This window comes from Mustela erminea, chromosome 3 (assembly GCF_009829155.1).
Source record: "Mustela erminea isolate mMusErm1 chromosome 3, mMusErm1.Pri, whole genome shotgun sequence".
Lineage (NCBI taxonomy): Eukaryota > Metazoa > Chordata > Mammalia > Carnivora > Mustelidae > Mustela > Mustela erminea.
This window is the reverse complement of record NC_045616.1, coordinates 58020573-58045208: the sequence shown is the minus strand read 5'-3', so window position 1 is coordinate 58045208 and position 24636 is coordinate 58020573. Positions and strand designations below refer to the sequence as shown.

Sequence of the window (24636 nt, the reverse complement as noted above, 5' to 3'; positions counted from 1 at the left end):
TTTCCACACAGTAGGAAACTACTTCTGTTATGTTTTTTCACCCTATGGTAGTAAGTATCTCTCTTTTAGGTGTCATTATTATGACTTAAGTTTTTCCTGACAATCAGGTGCGTGTCTGTTCTGATGTGAATTATTTGTCTACAGTGATGTAGAACTTTTATCATCTGCCATCACAGGACACGGTGATAAGGCTTGCTAATTAGAGGAACCATGTTTTCCAGTCCTAGCCCTTCACCGCCTAAGGCAAGAATTTATTGAAAGAATTAGTACAGCTTCCAAAAGTATATAATGGCTTGGTGGTAGCTTGGGTACCAGGAGATGATGGTTCCTTATGGGCAGGCAGGTATTAGATTTACATTGCTTTGAATTTTTATTCATTTTCTTGAATAATAAAACTCACCGTCATTCATGACCCTTTGGGAGCAATGCAGGCTTTTCTTTTTTTGGCCTCGTCTCCCATTGTCCTTAGTCTGATTTTTAAATGTCAAATTTCAAAATGTAGCATGGATGATGTCAGGCTTGATAAGATTCTTTAAGAAAGGATACTACAACTGGGCTCCTTGGTCATCTGCTTTGAGTGGAAGCATGTCAGTCTCATGCCCAAGTAGCTGCCTCTAACTCCTCTTTGGGTCTGCCACAGCTTTCATCACAGGACCCTGCATGTGACAGGTACTCCCCAGATGTTTTTTGAATGGATAAGAAAATGTTTTATAGCTAGATATCCCAGTTGAGCCTGCACATGCATCAAATTATTAAGTGACTGGAGTGGAGAGTAGAAGAGCTTTTTTGGGTGTTTGGGGCCAGGGACCAAAGCAACAATGAATTGGAGGGGATAAGGTGATATCTGACCCCCCAGACCTGTCCAGAGAGCAGGACTAAGACCTGTGGCATGGTCATCCTCCCCATTTCCACGTCTATAGAGCCCACAGGGAGTTTGGCTCCAGCGTTGGGAGGATTGATGGTATTACTGTGACACTATGAAGGCCTTGCCGAAGGAAATAGCACTCCAGGCAAGTCGCCTTCCTTCCTAAGGAGCAGAGGAAGCATCTCCTTCAGGCTGTGGGGCCCATAGGAGTTTGTAGACATGATGGTTGCACAGAGGAGATTGGATACAAAAGTAGGAGAGCACATGCTCTTGAAAGTACTGGAAACAACCCCCAGGGGCTACCAGAAGGACCTCAGGTAAAGGGAGGTATTGGCAAGATGCCAAAGTCCCACAGTTGTAAAAGTTGATGGTGCCCTCAAGCCACATAGGTGAGGCCTGGGACATATAATCCACAGTTCCAAAGTTTCAGCAGCTGAGCTAATGCTTAACACTCAAAACAACACCCTCTCACTACTTGCATCCATGCCCTGAATTCCACCTCCCTTCTCTTTTTCTAATCACATAGACATTAAGTAATCCATCACATAATACCCCGGGTACTAAAAGGGGTATCAGAATATATTTTCTTGCAAAAACCCCAACAATCATGACAAGTTTTATTAGAGGCTAGTAGTTGTTGAGGAAACACTAAAGAGAAGGCTATTATTTTGAATAAAAGAAGCCTTTTAGAAGGATTGGCTCTATATGGCTTGGTAAGTATATAATTAAAGATCCAGGGAGTTGTATAATTTTATTAAAACCTAACTGTGGATCAAATGACTTAAACTTTTAGAATGTCAAACATTGATTGTCACAAATGAGGGAGTTCATTGAACATCATGTAATGCCTTTATAAAATGTGGAGCAGGAGGTTTCAGGAATGTATACCTGAGCAAATAAGCTGGCAACTCTTGAATTCTAGAAGGAGCTCAATTTTAGCACTAATGATATATTGAGCTGCTTTAATAACAAAGTTGCATAATACACATCAGAAGAGCTATTAACTTACATCAGTAAAATACACACACACACACACACACACACACACACAATCACTTTTATATTTTTTGTGGTGGAACTGATTATGATAAAACCTGAACTGAAGGTACATTTTTCTAGTGAGGAATTGCCTTTGCTTCTGCCAGATGCCTGGGGGCATTACTGAGCCAGAAGCATTTGGAACAAACTTTCCTAGACCACACAAATTAATGTGCATACCAAACCTAGTGTGGGCAGGTTTGTGCTTATGAATTTGCCAGGTAAATTTTTTTTCCCGCTTACCTCATGATGAGGACTGTGAGAGACAGCTTTCCTTTAATGGTTCTTTTTTCAACAGATTCTCTCTCTCTCTCTCTCTTATCCTCCCACTGTAGCCTTTCCAAGATCTTCGCTAATGTTTGTAAAGTCCTCTATCCTGACTCTCCAGTCCACAATTTCAAGGTATCCTCTCCTGTCTCCTCCTTTACCATTAATTATTGGAGTTTAATTTCCGTTTATGGACAAATCTCTCAGATTAGCTGGTGGTGATTTCCTTACCATACTGGTTTCAGCTTTTTTTTTTTTTTTTTTTTTTTCCCAGTCTGGTTACTTTGGATTTCCCTATGTTATACAATTGCTTCTTGGACTTTTGGCTAAGATCAAGCATGGATTTCCCTATATTGTACAAAGAGGCTTGAGGTGAACACCACCAACAGTATTTGGCACAGCCTATCAGGAGGTACATGTGCCCCCAGTCTCTCGCCATCTGGTGAAGAGGCAAGCTTAGTCTGGTGTGTGGCAGGATATACCGTGAGGTTCAACCTTTCTTTCTCTTCCCTCCCTTCATTCTTCCCTTCCTTCCGTCCTTCTTTTCTTCCTCCTTTTTTTTTTTTTTTAAAGCTCTATGCCAATGTGAAGCTTGAACTCATGACCCTGAGATCAAGAGTCACATGTTCTACTGACTGAGTCAGCCAGGCACTCCTAGGCCTCCCTTTGTGAGTGAGTGTGAGAAGAGCCTTTCATGGAGTGGGAGCACAGGTGTTGTCTTAACTTACTTTTTCAGCTGGGTATAAAATTCTTGGTGGCAATTTATTGCATCTCAGGCCTTTTAAACTATTATTATATGGACTTCTATATAATATTTGTATTATATCCTGCCAGTCTACATCCTATCCTATTGTAGGCAATCTGTTTTGTCTCTGTGGTAACTCTGAATACCTACTCTTTTACTTGTGTGTTCTGAAATTTTGCCATGATGTATCTGGGTATAACTGTTTTTATTATCGGTGATCCCTGGATCTTAAGATTCTTATTTTTTATTCTTAGATCTCATATTCATCAATTCTAGAAAATTCACATTTGCTTTCTTTTTAAATGTTTCCTCTTTCCATTCTTAATATTCTTTCATTTTGAAATTCCTCTTTTTGGTCCTTCTTATTCTATTCTTTAGGTCTGATAACTAAGGTAGCCAATCACTCAGTTTGCTTACTATGACTGAGGAATTTTCAATCAGAAAAGTCTCAGGCAGAACAGAATAGATTGTCTGCCTACTCTTCACTTCTCATACTTTTAATCTCTATAGTAGCTGCATGCTCTGTAATTGTTTCATGTCTTTCTTCTAGTTTACTAATTGTCTCTTTAGCCGTCACTGTTAAAAATATGAGAATTTCTCACTTCTTGAAATACTATTTTTCGAATCAACCTCTTCTTTTTTATAGTTTCTCAATCCTTAAAATACGATTTGGATTTTTAGTATCTTTCATATGATCATATTTTTACAGATTCTTGGCCCCATTCTGTCTTTACTTAATCAGAAAACTCCGGCGGGGGGGGCGGTTGGAGCTCAGTAATCTGTGTTAATAATCCGGGTAATTTGGATGTACATTAATTGAGAACTGTTGGTATCATCTCTTTAGGATTCAATTTACTGCAAATGCCAATGTTTTTTATGGAGTGGGATGTTGTTTTCCATGTGACCACAGTAAGTTTTCATGCATCGGAAAACATTAACCCTCAACCTTAAGTTTCCTGCCTCGCCAGCTAACTCCTAACAGGGATATTAGATTACCTTTATACCTCTCCTTCCTATTTCGTTGCAGTAGTACTACTTCTGTTTAAAGATCTGGGTTGCTTTTTGTTTGTTTGTTTGTTTGCTTGTTTTTTAAGGAAGTCTTGTCATTTAATTCAACGGGGGAAAGTAAAGAGTTTGGAAGCTAACCCTTCTTTTTTATGTAAAAAAGTTGAACACCATTACTCTTAATCTCTTTTGCATTTTTATTGAGTAAGCAGCAGTTGAATCTTTGGATCTTTTACCACAGATCAAAGATACTCCCCTAGATTTATGACTTTACTATCTTAAGTACTGACGAAAAATAAGCTATACTCAAATTGCCTCTCAAGTTTAACAGTGTCTTAACTAATTGTCAAGAGTGTTTTTCCAGCAATTATTTCTCCGTGTAAAATGTCTTGCTGAGGTTCTCCCTTTAGCAAACATGTATTTATCACCCCATGCCAGGTAACTATGCTGGATGCCAAGAATACAGCCAGAAGCAGGACTGACGTGGTCCCTATCACCACTGAGCTTAAAGGTTGGTGGAGAGATAGACAAGAGCACAGGTGGTTACAATACAGCATGATAAGTATTATGATAGGTGAAATAAAGGGCACTATTGGAAGTGCTCTCAATAAAAATGCAACATAACTGCTGTCTGAGTGATTTATTGCTCCTGATTATAAAATGCGCTCACAAGATAGAAGCTAACTCCTACTCATCCTTCAGGAGATAGCTCAGGTTGTCATGTCCTCACATCCTCTGGGGAGTCTTCCCTGCCACCCTCCCCACCCTGTCCCCCACCTTGGAGATTGGGGTCATTCCTACATTCTTCCATCAAATTCTGCATACAGTTCCGTTACAGTACTTCTCGCATTACATTCCAGAGGTCTATTCAAGTGTCAGACACCCTGCTATATTCTAAGCTCTTGGAGAACAAGTACTCTTGTTTGTGTTTGCAATTCTAACACAGTGTTAGTACCGGTACCCTTTTGTACTCTCTTTATTGCGAGATTTTAGTACCGGTACCCTTTTGTACTCTCTTTATTGCGAGATTTAAGTTTGGTTTTCACTGTCGATCAACACCTTGAAAACAAAAACAAACTTAAAAAAAAAAAGATTTATTTTATTTTTTATTAGAGAGAGAAAGAGCATGAGTGGAGGGAGAGAGAATCTGAAGCAGACTCTTGCACAGAGCACTGAGCCTGAGGCCAGGCTTGATCTCACAACCTTGAGATCATGACGGGAGCCAAAACCACTAGTTGGATGTTTAACTGTCTGTGCCACCCAGGTGTCCTGAAAAAAGAAATGCATTTTTAAAAATTGATCTTTTCGCTGCTGGGAACATGAACTCATTATAATCCTTTACCCCCAACAGTGATGCTTCTATAGAAGATGTACTTTAATATTACTTCAAAATCAGGATCAATAGTGGTCTCTATGGAGTACAAATTAATTTCTAAGGATGATGGGAAGGCACTAATGAAAATATTATCTGATAGATAAAATATCATCTCTACTTCCCTTAAAAAATATGGCATATTGACAACCTTTAGCAGTGATGGCCATAGCATCTCTTTGGGGAAATATGGGGGACAAAGTATGTGGATTGAAGTTGTGGATTAAAGTGAGTATTTACAATTTCTTTGGCCATTGAGCATCCAGATTCTCTTTGTATTTCTGGGAAATTCCCCCCTGTGTGGGTCTTAGCGCCTTAACTCCCTCTTTAAAAGCCCCATTAGCCAGATACCCTCTCTTCCCAATGCCAGCAGAGAGGGTGCGATCATGAATCCTGGCTTTGAGCAATCAGATTTGGGAATTTGAATCTGAAATGAGTCATTTAAATGGGTAAGGATGGTTAAAATACGGTCCCAGGAGCCAGTGTTTCTGGCATGGTGTCTAGCAGTATCTACGTGTGACACCGTTAGCAAAGTATCCTAACTGAAGCTGGAGGTGACCTTGTGGTTCTCACTGTCTGATTGTTCTTAGCTCCTGCCTGCCTTTTTTTTTTTTTTTTTTTTTAATTTTCCCCCAGTCTGGTTCTTCAGCCTTCCTGTTGATTCTATGAGCTATTTGATATTCTGCCAATAAATTCCTTTCCTGCTAAAATTAGCCAGTCAGTTTCTATTGCTTGTGACCAAGAACTTCATCTTTATACTGTTTTGTTCAAAGTGCTTTGTGCTTACCGAATAAGTAGTTGTTGAATGACCAAGCGGCTCTCATGTTTTATACGTTGCCCAAGCATCTTTTCGGTGTGACTATATCCCTGATTTTATTTAACGGAGGACTGGAGAGTGACCATTTTCTGGAATGTGTATGTTCTATGAAACAAGTGATATGATGAAAGATTGTAGTGCAGCAGAAAGGTAGGGGGCCTCAGGCACGATCCTGTGGAGGTTGGGAAAGCAAACACAAGATTGAAATCCCTAAACCCATCCTAAGCCAAATCCCTCCTCCTAAGGGAAGGTCAGCTTGTGTTTCAGTCTGGTATTTGTTCACTGAGCCTTATCCACAGTGAAACCTGAGATGGCAAGCCTCCCAAAGGCTTTACTGGGCCCTAAAAGCTTATGCTCAAGCCTCAGGTTGTGAGGGTGTGCTGAGAAGGCTAAAGAGAGCTGTTGGCTTCAGGATTTGAGGCTTGCACGTTTTGTACTCTAGGAATATGGGTGTATCATCAAAAGTTTTTGTTGCTTTATGTTCTTTATTCTTCCTTTTTATCCTCTCCCCGATTCCACAGCGCAAGTTAGCTATTTTTAAAGGTTTTGATGATTTTTTTTTTGTTCTTAGTTTTATATCTTATCAATTTTATTACATTTACTTATGGAAAGTTTTGTCTCTGATCACTTGATATTGTTAGTTTACTTTTTATCTTCCAGACCCTATTGGGCTTTTTATCGAAAATTATTCATATATTGACTGTATTCATAGATTTGGTGATGTAGGAAAACTTATTCAAAGTGGATCTAAAATGGTTGAATGCTTCTCTCTGAAATTTGCTGATTGTAATTGAAATACTCATGTTTGGTAAAGCTTGCCAAGTGTCAAAGGAATAATGATCTTACATGTAATTTACATATAAGTCACATACTATCTACCTATAATTCATGTGTAGTTCTTTTCACAGCTCTTGTCATTTGGTACTCGGAATAGCAATCTATAATAGTGTTTCTAAAAGCATCTGAGAAATGTTCCATCTTGCATGCATAAAACATTTAAATTTAGCTTTCATGTGATTCTTAGGTATTATGTTTTAGAATGACATTATACAGTTCTGTGGTTGTTTTGCTATTAAAGCATTCTTAACTGATTTCCATATCAGTTGATTCTGTGCCTTGTTGTAATGTAAATAACCCTTAAAGAAACATTAAACTAGTGTTTGCTCTTTAGTAAACAGCTCTATCGGTGACTTTTTCAAAGACGTGGGCAGGTTTATCAATATTATCAATATCAATTCCTACCAGATTGCATACCTATCTTTTTTCTTGAGAAAGCTTTGCTTGATTTAGCCTTTAACCTTCCTCTCACAACCAGATCTGGGGTGCCTGGGTGGCTCAGTGGGTTAAGCCACCGCCTTCGGCTCAGGTCATGATCTCAGGGTCCTGGGATCAAGGCCTGCGTCGGGCTCTCTACTCAGCAGGGAGCCTGCTTCCTCTTCTCTCTCTCTCTCTCTCTCTGCCTGCCTCTCTGCCTACTTGTGATCTCTCTCTCTGTCAAATAAATAAACAAATAAAATATTAAACCAAAAAACAAACAAACAAAAAAACTCTAAACTCCATTAAGACAGGGGCACTGCTCGTCTTGTTCTTGTATCTCTAGTGCCTAGCTCAGTGCCTGGCATATGCTAGATTCTCTATAAATTTGTGAAAAGAATGGATGAACGTTAATAGGCTTAACAGTTTCCATTTTCCACAGAGAGCCCCTATGAATGTAGACCTACAGTGATGGTTCATTTTGTCAGCTTGATTGATCTAAGAGATGCCCAGATAGCTGCTAGAGATTACTTCCAGTTGGGTCTGTGAAGGTGTTTCCAGAAAAGATTAGCTTTTGAATCCATAGACTGAGTAAAGAAGATCATCCTCACCAATGTGAGTGGGCATCATACAATCCACTGAGGGCCTGAATAGAACAAAATGGTAAAAGAAGGGCAAATGTGCTCTCCCTGCTTGAGCTGGGACATTCATCTTCTTGGCCATCAGTCCCCAGTTCTTGGCCCCTTGGACTCAGGCAAGCACTCACCATTAGCTGTCCTGGTTCTCAGGCTTCCGGTTTGGACTAGAACGACACCACTGGCTTCCTGAGCCTCTGGCTGGCAGGCAGTAGATCATGGGATTTCTCAGCCTTCATAATCCTGTGAGTCAGTCCCTCATAATGATTCTCCTTCTACATATCTATATATATCCTATAAGTTCTGTTTCTCTGGAGAACCCTGACTAATACACCCACCTATTTGAAACACAGGTCTCCTTGAAGTCTCTGCTTCAGCCTGGCTCCTTTCCTCAAAGCCTGAAAGTATTACTAGCATTCTCCTAGCTCCAAAATGCCAAATCCAGATCACTTTACTTTCCTATCAAAATTTTTCTTGAGTTGGTTCTATACCAATCCATCTGAACCATTTCTAATGTTCCCCCTCACCATCTTTTACTTAATTCTCCACATTCTTCTGGATTTTTGGATAATGAAGGATAGTAGGAAGAAAGGCAGGCAGGGACACCCTCCCCGCACCAAGGGGAGACCACCCTTAAATGGATTTTACACCACCCTGGAAAGAACCCTCCACCCTTTCCCATAGGACAGATGACAAAAACCTGATTGGATGACAGGCACAGGGAGGGTTAATCAGATTAAAACAGTCTGCCAACAAGCCCATAAAAACTCCTAGACTTAGAAACTCCAGGAGCAATCCCCTAGGGTCCCCTCCCTCTTCAGGAGATTTGTTCTCTCAGTAAACTTCGCTTTGTTGCCCACCACTCTTCGTCTGATCTACCTCTTCATTCTTTGAAGCAAAAGGACCAAGAACTGCAGGCACTAAAGGAAAAGAAATCCTGTATCAGTACCAGGTTCACAATCTTACTCTCTAACCTGACTCCTGCAGAAATCTCAAGGCCTTCATGAATGACCCACTGACTACAATAGTGTCAGTTCATGGGCTATTCAATGCTTATGTCTTCATGTCCCTTCTATTTCAGCCGCCCACTGTGGATTGACCTCATGGGCCTTGTCCTTACCTGGAACTCACTAATCCATACATGTGAAAGTTTATGCATCAATCTCTTCTCCAAATATACCCTCCTATTTTGCCTGTCATCTCCTGGTTTTACAAGCCTACCCTCTTAATGACATCATGGTAATCTCAGTCCTTTGATTTCTTGCTTTTTCCAACTCCATTGACACCCTCTTAGCATTCTTTCTTTATCATCCTGATCAGATCCCATGAATCTAATGTCTACACTCTTCTACCAGTGACCTTAATTTATTCTACACCTTCAGTTCTTCTTCACTCATCTACTTTTTATACCTCTTCACCCAAGCAGGATGAACGGTACTGGAAAAAAAAAAAAAATCACACAAAGTGTCAGAATTAGTACCTCTGGAAATATGGGAATCCAGTCTTAAATCCTCAAATGCTATAAACTCTTTCTCAGCTTTTCTTATTTCCTTTAAAGACAATTACAAAATTTTACATGTGTTTTTAAGCCTCACTTTCAGAAATGGCTCCGCTAACGTCCCATTTCACAGAGAATGCAGAATCTATCAGAAATGCACTTCCCAGGTGCCTGGGTGGCTCAGTGGGTTAAGCCGCTGCCTTTGGCTCAGCTCATGATCTCAGGGTCCTGGGATCGAGTCTGGCATTGGGCTCTCTGCTCAGCGGGGAGCCTGCTTCTCTCTCTCTCTCTCTCTCTCTCTCTGCCTACTTGTGATCTCTCTCTGTTATATAAATAAATGAAATCTTTAAAAAAAAAAAAAGAATTGAACTTCCCTCAAGTTCTACTCCTCTACTCTTCTCTCCTAAATAAAAAGACATTTATTTTCACCCCTGTCACAACATACTTCTCCTTGGTCCTCCTTCCAGGTAGTGCAAATTAGTACTTGGGACTCAACTTCCTTTTTCCTTGGGAGCTGGGGTCCCTCAGTTATCTCCTCTTTCTTTTTAGTTCTTGTGCTTGACTGATACACTAGGTCAACTCACACCCACTTAAAAAGTGGAATGCCAAAATGCCCTCTCTTGCCTCAGATTCTCTGTTACTTGCTACCCTATCCTTTGTTTTCCTTCATAGAAATGCTTGAGGTGTTCATTTCCTTGCTTCCCTTGTTTTTTTTAAAGACTTCCACTTTATAATCCATCTGAAACAGACTTAAGCCACCACCATAACATCAAAACAGCTCTTGCTACCTCATCAGTGTCTTCTTAATCTCCAGATCCAATCAGTGATCACTTTTGACCATTTGGAATGACCAAAGGAATACTTATATTCCTTGGTTTCTTTGCTTTATTTTTGATCTTGTTAACCACTCTTTGGGAACTCTCTGCTTGGTGTTTTATTATCTGCTCTTTCCTGCCTCTCTCCTAATTCCTTTAGAAACTTTGTGGGCCCACCTACCTATTTCTAAAATATTGATGTTCTCAAGGATTCTCTCCTCAGATCTCTTTTCTTACTCTGTATAGTCTCCCTTGAATAGTGTCCTCTGTGATCAAAGCTGGAACTGTCACCTGAATGTCAATGACACCCAAACACAGGGGAGTGAATTTTTCCAAAGGGGTTAGGATCCAAACTCAGTGTGAAAGGCAAAAATAGAGTTAAAATGCATTTGAAAAATCTCCTCTAAAATCCTGTGTACATGATTCTGAGTGTATATACTATCAGTCAAGAAATCGTACACAGCCGGTTTTCCTCTGCTATTGGAACAGAAGGTTGTTTCTTGAGTTGAACACCAGATGAAGTTGTTGGCTTGCATTTAGGGTCCATGTTATAAGAAAAGTGTGTGGGGTTTGTTTTTTTTGGGGGGGGGGCTTTTTTTTTTTTTTTTTAAATTTTGTTTTGTTTGTTTGTTTGTTTGGTTTTGGTTTTTTTGGCAAGCACATAGAATCGAGTTAATATAAGTTAAGTAGGCATGGGATGTAATTCCACTATATGTATTTTCAGCCTGACCTCTTTCATGAACTCTGAATCTATACACCGAACTGTCTACCAGATATCACCTTTTGGATATACCAATCTAAAACAATTGTTTTAGTTATATTTCTGAAAGATGAAGCTATCACATACTTGTACACTGCTTAGCAAAGGCATTTATTAAAAGGATACATTGATGTGGCAGGGTATAGCTCACATGCAGAGTGTTTTCATATCGAATGGGTTGGTGTCCTTTTTCCAGGCATATGTCCTCCAGCATTACACCGGCTGGCTAGAGCCATAGGCAGCTTTGTATTGGTGGAATCTCTAAACCAAGTATCACACAAGTCAGTAACCCCTGACTAAATAGCTTTATTGAGACCAAAGGAATTCATAAGCATCTAAGAATTTGCAATTCTTTTTTTTTTTTTAAGATTTTATTTATTTGACAGATGGAGATCACAAGTAGGCAGAGAGGCACGCAGAGAGAGAGGAGGAAACAGGCTCCCCACTAAGCAGAGATCCTGGTGCGGGGCTTGATCTCAGGACACTGGGACCATGACCTGAGCCGAAGGCAAAGGTTTTAACCCACTGAGCCACCCTGGCACCCCAGCATTGCAATTCTTTACTGGTCTTTTAAAGCTCTGTGCTTCACCCAGTGACTCTTACATCACCCTACAAGACCATCTTCATGAGGCCAATTCAGCTAAGTGAAATAGCATTTCTGATGAGACCAAACATTTGAATATTACAAGTAGGGTGCATGTTTTGTATATTAAGAACCAATATCAGGAGCACCTGGCTGGCTCAGTCAGTGGAGTGTGTGACTCTTGATCTTGGGGCTGTTAAGTTTGAGCCCCTTTGGGTGTAGAGATTACTTAAAAATAAAATCTTAAAAGAAAAAAAAAGAACCAATATCAAAGACAAGTCTCTATGGCAATAAACTTCACCTCCTCTTTAACAAACACACCAAACGGCATAAATAATTAAAAGTGTCATAATGCCAAGCAGTCAAACATTACAGCAAAGATGTAGCAGCTCTACTCAGCTGTGGCCTGTTTCATTTAACATTTGACATTTGTCCTCTTTCTTGTCATTATTCATGTTCCATAATATGCCTCTTAACATGTCTTGAGTATATATAGAATTAGGATGCCTGTTTATGTTCTTCTATTATCTCTGCCTATATATTTATACTATTAGCGCTTAATTTGAAGAAGATTGAATGATGAAGGAACATTCTCCATGGCCAATAACTGGGTTGCAGAGGGTAGGAAATTGTACGTTTGGAATGTCCCAATATCATCCTCTGCTGGCCATCACATTTTGGCTTTTCTCCCTTTGAAGTTGACCTCTTTACCTCCATGTTTACTCCCTTTACAGAACAACAGGATATAATTTCATCCAGATAACATTCTTTTCTTTGTGTCAAATATATATTCAATAAAGTTACACTGTAACTTTATTATGTTTTATGTATTATCATTTACAAATGATTGTAAATGAATGTAAATGTAATTATTATTTACAAATGATTGTAAATCATTTGTTCCCACCCCCAAATTGCGGACTTCAATTTTAAATTTTTTTTATCATTCTTTAAGTTTATTATGAAAAGTAAGATATTGATAATACATTATTTCTTCTAAATTTGAAATAACAAAAAAGTACAAAGAAGAAAAGCCATTCATAGTCCTCTTATGGAGGGATAGGCATTGTTAATTTTTAGTTGTAACCTTTTATTATTTTTCTATAGGATTATAAATGAAGTCATACTTTAACATATTATTTTGTATCTGGTCATCTTTCTATGTTAGAAAACACAGATTATTGATTATATTAATGATTATATTATTCTATTACCTCTATGTGTCAACCTCATAAATTTGAAAATGTGTATCTTTTTGTTTTTTCCATACTCTGCAAAGGTAGGATTATTACTAATTCTATTTTATAGATAAATAGATTCTGAGGTTCAGAGAGGGTAAGTGACTGCTTGAAATCCACACATCAAGTAAATGGCAGAAGTAAAGCTTGCTCTATGACTTCTTGCTGCCAAAACGGTACCATTTCCACAGTGTGCCTTCCATCTCTCTGAGATAATGCAGACTAAGGGGCCGAGCAAATGCACATTATTGCTATTTTATTTTAAGAGGCAGGCTAAAGAGAGTCATTGCCTTGAGAGCAACTTCTGATTTGGTCTGGATCTAGGGCAGCTTCGTGAATTAAAATTGCACAAAGTCTTCCTGGGCTCCAGGCTGAACTTGTCTTAATGCAAAACATCATTATAACACACAGATATATCAATATGAAGTTGAATCGCACAATCAGAATTAACTCCTGATCAGTAAACATAGCCATAGAACATTAAGAAAATAGGTCATTATTGAACCAGGGCATTCAAGTCCTTGTGAGCAAAAAGGCAGACCCTATGCATGTACACTGATCTTCTCTTGTTACCCTCCTGGTATTTTCTTTGCTGGTTGACGAGTGGAAAGTCTAGCAGGGATAACAATCTTGCTGTGTATTTCTAAGGAATCTAAACTGTGGTCTAGAAGGCACAGGGAGCTTGAGCCAAAAATTCTGAGGAATTTGAGATTCTATAGTTACTTCTTTATACTTTACCTGTTGCTTTACAGAATAATGGATTCTGGATATAAGGTGCTGCAAATATCCTGTATGATTTCCCCACGACCACCACCACCACCACATAGTCCAAAGGTGAGGCACATTCTTTTACCAGAGATAGTTTACTATTTATTTACTTTCTCGTTTACTTTTTCTTCGGCCTCACACCATCTTGGTCAAGATTTTGGTTTGCCTGGGCAGCTGTCCTGTTATGCCTCCAAAGACTCTGGACTGCTTTCCCTTTGAAGGTCCTGAATATTTCAGTGAGACTTGGGACTGAAAGTCTACAGTGAGAATTTATCCCTGTGGGGTTCTTGGGTACAAATTGCCAGGTCTCTGTTGCAATATAATTCTTAGAGAAAGATAAAATCATGACTTCATACAGATACAAAAATAACTATATGTTAAAGAATTCATTTTACTCATATGAGATCAGGAAACCAGGCAAAATGGCACAGAACTGATTTTTCCGTGGAGAAAATGGGGGAGTCAATTAAATCCCTACCAGACAGGACAGAAGATACATATATCTATCAATTACTTACAATTTACACAGGGCATCAAAATTGCTTAAAGACAATGAACAAAGCTAGAATCTGATAACCCAGAAAGATATGCTATAGACATACATAGGTTTTTCTGTACACCCCCCAAAATAAAAGAACAAAGGGTCCTCTCAATGAATTTCAGTGGGACAAAACAAGCAACTTGAGTAATACCAGATCACTGCCAGAGTGATCCTTTTAGAACTCAATTCACCTGATGAATTTAAAACAAAAGTTTTGGTTCCTAAATGTCCTCAAGATCCTTGAAAAAAGAAAGAAAGAAAGAAAAAAAAGTCCAAATAAGAATATTAGAAAACAAAGACAGACTAAATATCAAAATCCACTAAAATATTCTGACCTTTATTCAGACGATTCAAATTGGATTATTTCCTGAAATGTGTTATACCCTTCATAATACAAACTGGACCCTCAAGGATAAGATCTTCAAAATACAAGCACAACTATCCAGTCCTATTGCTATACGTTGTTAGCTACAGCATATGGCTGCTGAGATTCTATATTAACATTATCCTTTGCTGTCATTAAGACTTTTACAATTTGGGGCATTTGGGTAGCTCAGTTGGTTAAGTGTCTGCTTTTGGCTTGGGTCATGATATCAGGGTCCTGGGATCCAGCTCCACTTCGGGCTCCCTGCTCAACGGGGAGCCTACTTCTCCCTTTCCCTCTGCTGCTCCCCCTGCTTGTGCTTTCATTCTCTTTCTTTCTGTCAATAAATAAATAAATAAATAAAATCTTTTTTTAAAAAAAAGGCTTTGAGTGCTGTGAAGTGTGTAAACCTGGCGATTCACAGACCTGTACCCCTGGGGATAAAAATATATTATATGTTTATAAAAAATAAAAATAAAAATAAATTTTTAAAAAAGGCTTTTACAACCAATTGTCAGTAACCATCAGAAAATTTCTAAAACTGTTCTTGGGAAACACAGATAATTACATAATTATAGATTGTCATTAAAATTGACAATTTTCTATTGCTATTTCCATACAAATACTTGAATCCATGGGTGTCATGCCACATGTCCCCAACTTCATATACTTTAAATACGTATGCCTACTACTAAAAATCAAATGAAACATACAGTAGCTTAAGCTCAGCAACAAAAGTTTCTCTAAATTAGAATTAGGAAATAAGACAGGCCCTCAGCTAAGGAATGTGATCAATATAGAATTATAGTCAAAGAACACAACTTGTATTTCCATACTGATCCCAAAATATATGTCTACTCCTAGGCATTTACCCAAGAGAAATGAAAATATATGTCCAAAAAAATACTGAATGATTATTTACAGCAACTTCATTTACAATAGCCAGAAGCTAAAACAACCTAACTGTCCTTCCCAGATGAATGGATATACAAACTATGGTATATTCATGCAGTTTAGTACTAAGCAGCACTAAAAAGGAACTAATTACTGATAAATGCATCAATGAACCTCAGGAACACACTGAGTAAAAGAAGCCAGACACATATGCACATATGTACTGTATGTACTGTACGATATCATTTTCTAGAATCGGCAAAGATAGAGTGACTAATCTAGAGGAAATTAGTGGTTGCTGAGGGTCTGAGGGTGGAGAAAGTAGTCACCTATAGAGGGGAAGTAGGCCACTTTTTGAGATGATAGACATGTTCTAGATATATATATATATATTCATATTTACATATATATAAAAAATAAATTTATATATATTAAACATAAGTAAATATATATATATTTTAAAGATTTTATTTGACAGAGAGAGAGAGAATGCACACATAAGCAGGGGGAGCAGCAGAGGGAGAAGGAAAAGCAGGCTCTCCACTGAGCAGGGAGCCCGATGTGGAGCTCAATCCCAGGACCCTGGGATCATGATCTGAGCAGAAAGCAGACATTTAACTGACTAAGGTACCCAGGCGCCCAGACATGTTCTAAATTTTGATTGTAGTAATGGTTACATGGGTGTATCTGTTTGTCAAAATGTACTGAACTGTAGACTCAAAATGGGAGCATTTTATTTTATGTAAATTACCTTTAAAAAGGTTGATAATAAAAATAAAAAACAAACAAAAAAAATAGGTCTGTACTGCAGGTGTACTAAAAGTAACAAATAAGAAGTGGCATGATGGACAGTTTGAATCACCCTAAATCACCCTAAATCACCCTGTGATGATTCTTGATTTCCTAAAACCCCATTCTTTGATATGGACTATTGGTTTTTTTCAGTGTTGTTAAAAAAATTAATAAACTTTTTTTATTTCTTAGAAAATTTTTGTTTACGGGGCACCTGGGTGGCTCAGTGGGTTAAGCTTCTGCCTTTAGCTCAGGTCATGATCCCATGGTCCTGGGATCCAGGCCCGCATGAGGCTCTCTGCTCAGCGGGAAGCCTGCTTCCTCCCTCTCTCTCTGCCTGCCTCTCTGCCTACTTGTAAACTCTGTCAAATAAATAAATAAATAAATAAATAAAATCTTTAAAAAAAAGAAAGAAAATTTTTGTTTATAAAAAACTGAGCAGATTATAGAGAATTCTCATGTATGCCATTCACAGTTTCCCCTTTTATTAACATCTTGCCTTAGTGTGGTACATATAATTGATGAGCCAATATTGATAGACTGTTGCTAAGTCTATGGTTTATATCAGAACTCATTCTTTGTGTTATGTAGATTTTAGATTTTGACTGAGGTATAATGTCATATAGCCACCATTTCAGTATCAAAAATGATAGTTTTGTAGTCCTAAAAATGTTGTATGCTTTTTTATATTCCTTCCCCCAGACTCTGGCAACCACTGATCTTTTTACTGTTTCTATAGTTTTGCCAACTATAAATTTTTTCTCCACTTTTTTAGGTAAGTGCTATGTACATACAGGTTTATGTTTCTTATCTCAGCCATCCAATCAGATTACCTCCATAACTTTTTCTTTTATGTAATTTATCTTTTCCTGAGGACTTCCTGGAGGGTGGTGGAAGAGATCTGCCTACTATAAGCTGCAGCAGAGAGAGGTATCCCTTCTCAGTATCCTTTCTCCCCTTCTTCCTTTTAATAATTAAAATAATCTCACTCTGTCAAGGTTTGACTGAGCTCTCGGCTATGACTGCATTTCCTACCTTCTTTGTATCTTGGTGTGGCCTGTGGGATATGAGCAGGAAGAAAATGTACAATTGATATGAACTGACAAGATTGAGAAAATAAAACATTTACCATACAATTTTAAAGATTTTTGTATGGGTTCCTGGCTGGCGTAGTCAGTTGGGCATCTGCCTGCAACTCAGGTTGTGATCCTGGGATCCTGGGATCAAGCCTCATGCCGGTCTCCCTGCTCAGTGGGGAGTCTGCCTCTCCCTCTCCCTCTCTTCCTGCTTGTGCTCTACTCACTGGCTATTTCTCTCTCTCAAATAAAGAAATAAAAATCTTAAAAAAAAAAAAGATTTTTATTTACTTTTATTCTAGAAAGAGCATGTGAATGGGAGTGAGGGGTAAACGGAGAGGCAGACAATGTTCATGCAGACTCTGCAATGCCCGGAGCCAGACTTGACCCAGAGCTCCATCCCAGGATCCTGAGATCATGACCTGAGCCCAAACCCAAGAGTTGAATGCTCAACCTACTGAGCCACCCAGTAGTAATTTTAGACTTGTGTCCCATTCCTAGACTGTACTACCTAAAGAATATTGTGAATTAATATTATATTTGCGATGGACAAATAGACTCCTGTGAAGGTAAGTAAAGGAGTGGTCAAGTGAGCTAGAGGGAAAATCAGGAGACTGTGGTTTTATGGAAGCTAAAGGAAGCAAGACTTCGTAGATGTGATCAACATGTCAAATGAAACTGAGAAATCCAATGAAATAAGGAATGGGGATTTGATCATTAGTCTTAGTTTTCATATCTATAAAATGGGTATCTTGTGTGGTTATCATATGGTTGACTAAACTAAACTAAGCTTCTGGCTTATAGTGGGTTCTCAATAAATTTTAGTTTCCTTCTCTTTTTGTGATTAACCCATTGTTTTATTCAACAAATACTTATTACTAGTGACGAACTCTGCAAGAGACTGCCTATGCAATCATGACAGACCCTGCCTTAAAGCACTTTGTAGTGTTGTAGGGGCCATAAACATAACATAAACATAAATAGGTCAGTACTATTCCTTTCCACGAGTGATATGATGAAAGGAAGTATATGGAAGTTACCTGATTTATTTTGTTTTGTTTCTTTGGTGTTGGCAGGTGAATTACAAAACTTAAAATCATCTCAAGTGCAAAACAAAAAACCAACCAAACAAACAAACAAACAAAAAAACAAAAAAAAAACCCAACCCCCCAAACCCCCCCTTTTTTTGTTAACATGATATTGTTGATGCATGAAAGTGTTTCTAGATTACTGAATACAATGCCAAGCAATATTCTTATTTTTGTATGTGAAAGTTCTGTTTTTTGAATCACTGCTTAAAGTTGAAGGAAACATCCATCCACTAAAGTTCTCAGTCAGAACTCACTGCCCTGTACCAACCCCCCCCAAAAGTGAATACTTTCAAATGGCAGCTATCTAGTTCATTTATATCCATAGTTGCGCAAATGTTAGGAAATTCATTTACTAGCAGTATCCTTTTTTTTTTCCCCCTTAAGATTTTATCTATTTATTTGAGACAGAGGAAGAGAACACAAGCTGGAAGGAGGATGAGAGGGAGAGGGAGAAACTGACCCCCCACTGAGCAGGGAGCCTAATGATGACAAGCACTGGGGTGGGGGGGACCTCAACCCCAGAACTCTTGAGATCTGAAGGCAGACACTTAACCAACTGAGCCACGAAGGCACTCCTAGCAGTATCTCTTTTAAAATTGAGTTTTATTTTACATGCAGTAAAATCTATCCTTTTTGTGAGTTCTGGCAAACCAAACAACCGTGTAATCACTAACACCGTGAAAGTATCGAACAGTTGCATTACCCACCTCCCCCAAATTTCCTCAAGCTCTTTTTTAGTCAACCCCATTCCCTGGTCACCATTCATCAGTGTTCTGTCCCTTTTTAAGAACTTTTTATTTTGAAATAATCGTAGCCTCACAAGAAACCACAAAAATAGTACAAAATCTTGTGTACCCATCGCCTAGCTTTCTCCAATGGTCACATCTTACATAACCGTGGTACGAGATCATAACCGTGCCCTGTAATGTTTGAAGGCAGGTTTTCCTTTCACTTCTTTGCCTGTGTTTACTTTTTTCTTTTCACACAAATGTAATTCTGTTGTGATAAAAGGAGCACATGCTAGTTTTCCCTCAGATGTCTGCTGTTGTATTTCAGTATTTCAGTTCCATCACCCATGTTACTCCTACATCTTTCTGTGGTCTTTTCTTTATCCCACCGCCCCCCCCCCCCATTTTAATTCTTCTGCTTGGGGTTTTTTTCGGTTTTTTTCTTTTTCTTTTCTTTCTTTTTTTTTTTTTTTTTTCCTGAGCTATGTGCCACAGATGGTTCTATTGTAATTCTCGAAATGCTAACTTCTACCTCGGTCCTTCCGTTTTGAAGGAGGTAGTCGTGTTTGTGCTTAATTGTCGTGGTGCTTACAATAGTTTTACTGTGTGTGCGTGTGTGCGCTTTGGCAGGCTTGGATCTCCAACCTCGGAGAAGGTTTTTGCTCTAGCCTTACTCATTTATTTTGCAGATATTTGGCTATCTGTTGGAAAAAAGGGTGCAGCGACCGTTAAAACTGCTGGCACCCCCCCCTCCCAGGTTTCGGCTTGCCTACCACACCTCCCTAATGGGCCGCCTTTGTGCACTCAGAGCGCACAGCCCACGTTCAGTTCCTGGGGCCGGGGAGACGAGGGGCGGAGACTCGGCTCACTGGTCCAGGGCAGCGGGAAGGTCACGCCCCCTGGCCCGGGTTCTGCGTGCGCGGCCCGCGACGTCTGCCCCCCCCCCCCGCGTGAGTCTGGCCCCGTAGTGCGCGGGAGAAGCTTGTGCGCATGCTCTGATTCGGTCGCTGCGGCGGCAGTGGGTGAGGGAGGTTTCGGTCTCTCTCCTGGAGGGCCTCTTTGCGCGTTCCCTCCGCTCCTCTGCTGTCATCTCCGTGGCCCCTGAGAGCCTATCACTCTCCTCCCTGGGGCTGCTGGCCGGACGGCAGCTGACAGAGCGTTGGGCACCTCACCCCGGCTCCCCGCCCCCCCCCCGCCCCGTTGCCCCGCCTGCGCTAGGCTGGGCGGCGGGGTCAGGGGCCGAGCGGAGCGGGGTGAGTATTCCCACAGCCTTTGCTGACCTCTTTTCCCGGCTCTGCTTCCCGCACGGTCCTCACCCCACTCCTGGGATGGTGAGGAAGGGCGGGTGCGGGTACGCGGCGAACAGCCCAGCCCTAACAAAAGAGTGGGAAACGGGGTTCTCGCCAGTGAAATGTAGGCCGAATCCCGGCGGTCGTGGAGCGAGAGAGTAGGGGGTGGGTGGCAGGGGGAAGGAAGGCTCGCGCCCACCGTGACCGGCACTCTTGGGCCACGACTGAGCGCTCACGCGAACATGGGTAGTCACTGCCCTGTTTTAGACCAGCGCAGGGGTAGCAAGTCTGTCTGTGTAACATTGCAACAAAGGGTATCAAGTTGCTCGTGATTCCAGTGGCCAAGTTCCACTTAAGTTGAAGGGGTTTCAGATTCATTAAGTATCTGGGGGACGAAGTTAATATTTTTAGCCAACAATTTTTCGTCTTCCAAATAACATTTCCACTCATAGTATGTGATATCATGCATTGGGGGTAGTTAACTGATTCATAGAAACATTTATGACGACAAAAATTTATAAACATCTAGGAAAAGCAAAAGAATAGCTCAGAATGTAACCTTGCCTAAGAGGCCCACCTGAGGCTGAATTAATTATCTAGGGGACTGTACTCTTGCTTGACATAGTACTGATTAGGGCCCAGGCCCAGCTCTTTTTCCTGTGTGTGTGTAATGGAGATGCAAATTATTTCTGACTGGGAGGAAAAAAAAACACACCACAAAAAACCACTCCTGAAGATTGTGGCTTTATTGCCCTATTTCCAAGATTTTTATAATTTTTACCATTCAGCTTACTCCATCATGAGTTCAGTAAATCTTTGCCACAGGCTCACTTTGAGAGAATTATGTTTATAACTTAAAAAAATTACAGTTTAACAGGGGCCTTACTCTTTAGTGGCAAAAGCTTAAGTTTGTACTTTTTAGAACTGGAAAACAGGCCCTTTATAGTACTCAGCCACATTAGAGGACCTCAAGTAGAATCCTTAACTTCTTGCTTCTGAAGAGTCAAATATGGACAAAAGGAAACGTACAAAATGAAAATTTAATCAAAAAGGAAATGTTGAGCATTGAGAAATTCGAATTAAGGCATTGTAATTACAAGGATTAAAAATCGTTACTGGTATTTTAATTGAAGTTAGTGGAAATAGTTTCTAGTTCTACAATGGATTCATTTGGATATAGATAGACTATTACAAGATTATTTCTCCTTACCTTCTCCCATCACCACTTCCTTTACCCCTTTATTTATATTAACTGAAACACTGCTATATCACGAAGCAATCAAGTTGGGCATAATATTTTATGACAAATTATAAATTGATAGTTCCCAATGCTTATAAATTTCTAAGAAAAATAAGCAACACTTTAGGAAAAATATGTCAGGTAAAGTTTACATAAGTAGATTGTGTAAGTCTGGGTTTGATTAGATTATTAATATCTTGATGTGTTTGGGACCCTGGAGGCAGTGTTTGAATCATAAACATAGTCTGGAACCATAACAACAACAAGGTGCTGTAGAGATTATTTAGTGATTATGTGTTGAAAACGAATGTCTTTAGGGGCTTAGCAGACTGCTAACATACTTAGCAGACAGTATGAAACTACTGGAAATTAGGGGAATGGAGAATAAACTACCTAAAAGCATCCAGGTTAGGGAGAAGTTGCTGAAAACTGCAAAACCAAGAGTCACCTCTAAAGAACCTGGTACCTCAGGCATTGAATTGCTGATCTCATAGGTTTACAGAATCCAGGAAGAGTACTTACTAATATAAGTTTAGCTTTGAGGTTAGGGTTATTTCATATCGCTCTCATTTAATAGCCTTCAGAGAAAACTTTTAAAAAGCATCTTTATCTAGCTCAAGGACCTACAATGGATTCTTACTGCCCACTGCTTTAAATAGAATTTTTGAAGAGTTTTAGGTTTATCAGTAAACAGCTTTCCTTCATCCAAATCGCCGGCCTCTCCATAGGCTAAATTCTCAGCTTCTTGGTGGCAAAAGGAAAGAAAGAAGCATACCACTTCTCAGGAAAAACAGCTTCCTTGGACGTCAGTATATATCGAGTCAAATGTAGGTTGGGATTTCAGATATCAAAGTTATGCTAAGAAACCTTATGGTTAAGTTTTCTAGACTTTGTTAAGGTTTTTGTTTTGTTTTAATACTTATTTGACAGAGAGAGAGAGAGACAGGGAGGGAACACAAGCAGGGGGAGAGGGAGAAGCAGGCTCTCCACTGACAGGGAGCTGGATGCAGGGCTCAATCCTAGGACTATGGGATCATGGCATGAGCTGAAGGCAGATGCTTATCAACTAAGCCACCCAGACGCCCTAGACTTTGTTAAGTTTTAACCTACTTCCCAGTGTTTCTTAAAGGGGGCTCAACTGGCATTTCGATGGGCCATCTCATACATTGTAGGGTGCTCATTGTATCTGGCACCTGAACACTAAACTGCAGTAGCAAATTATAACCCCTCCTCTTTGTGACAGCCTACTGTGATCTCACGCATTTCCAAATAACCCCTTTGAGAATGATCCCTCCTAATGTTGGGAACCATTGGACCATATCTGCCTGTACTTTACTACCCACCTTATACTGAAGTATTGCCATTTTATTTTTAAAGCTTAGCAAGCTTTTCAGGCCCTGTGTTGAGAAGCTCTTCCATCTTTTCAGCATGGCTTTGTCTCTACTTGGTAAGCCTTTACTCACATATAAGTCCTTAAAGAACTGAATTCAACTCTTTCAGACTCCCTCTTTTAGAGTCTTCTCTGATTTTCCCAGGAAATAATTTGACATTCCTTCCTGTGAGGATACATACACACATCAAATGGTTAAGATATTGTAGGTGCCAAGTGGACGTAATGGAAGCTTGTGGAAATAAGACAGGGCATTAATCTAGTTGTTAATGAAGACTTTGCAAGAGAAAAGGGGAATGTCTCTTTCATTAAAAAAATGTCCAACTACTATTTTTTTTTTAATGGCACTTGGTAGTATATTTTAAAAATGCATCACTATCTATTTTCAGAGGAGCACTGAGTGTAGCTTCTGATACAGTGCTGATTTTTTCTGTATCTTTGTATTAATTATTTTTATTAACATATAAGTATTATTTGCCCCAGTTGTACAGGTCTGTGAATTGTCAGGCTTACACACTTTACAGCACTCACCATTTCACCTACCCTCCCCAATGTCCATGACCTCAACACCCTCTCCACGCCTACCCTCCCCGCAGCAGCCCTCAGTTTGTTTTGTAAGATTAAGAGTCTTTAATGGTTTGTCTCCCTCCCGATCCCATCTTGTTTCATTTTTTTCTTTCCCTACCCCCTAAGACCCCCATCTGCCTCTCAAAGTCCTCATATCAGGGAGATCATATGATATTTGTCTTGCTCTGATTGACTTACTTCGCTCAGCATAATACCCTCTAGTTCCATCCACATTGTCACAAATGGCAAGATTTCATTTCTTTTGATGGCTGCATAGTATTCTATTATATATATATATATATTTTTTTTCACACACACACCACCACCACCATATACATATATATATGTATATATATACACACACACACACACACCACATCTTCTTTATCCATTCATCTGTTGATGGACATCTAGGTTCTACTGTGGACATTGCTGCTATAAACATTTGGGTGCACGTGCCCCTTTGGATCACTACATTTGTATCTTTAAGGTAAATACCCAGTAGTGTGATTGCTGGGTCCTAGGGTAGCTCTATTTTCAATTTTTTGAGGAACCTCCATACTGTTTTCCAGAGTGGCTGCACAAGCTTGCATTCCCACCAACAGTGTAGGAGGGTTCCCCTTTCTCCGCATCCTTACCAACATCTGTCGTTTCCTGTCGTGCTCATTTTAGCCATTCTGACTGGTGGTGTGAGATGGTATCTCATTGTGGTTTTGATTTGTATTTCCATGATGGTGAATGATGTTGAGTGCTTTTTCATGTGTCTCTTGGCCTTTTGGATGTGTTCTTTGCAGAAATGTCTGTTCATGTCTTCTGCCCATTTTTTGATGTGATTATCTGATTTTTGGGTGTTGAGTTTGATAAGTTCTGTATAGATTTTGGATGCTAGCCCTTTATCTGATATTTCATTTGTGAATATCTTCTCCCATTCTGTCGGTTGTCTTTTGGCTTTGTTGACTGTTTTCTTTGCTGTGCAAAAGCTTTTGATCTTGATGAAGTCCCAA

The 24636-nt window shown here is 39.6% G+C and overlaps 1 protein-coding gene across 3 annotated transcripts in view; it reads left to right on the top strand.

Moving 5' to 3' along the window:
• Nucleotides 1-24636, top strand: part of ATG10 (autophagy related 10) — a 316831-nt gene that overhangs the window by 65401 nt on the left and 226794 nt on the right. For 2 of the 3 annotated variants that reach the window (XM_032334862.1, XM_032334861.1), the window contains exon 1: nucleotides 20144-20399. The exons of the other annotated variant lie outside the window; for it this stretch is intronic. The gene's annotated coding sequence lies outside the window, so the exon portion shown is untranslated. Of the gene's footprint in view, nucleotides 1-20143; nucleotides 20400-24636 lie in introns of those variants that run through there. 3 annotated transcript variants of the gene reach the window in all.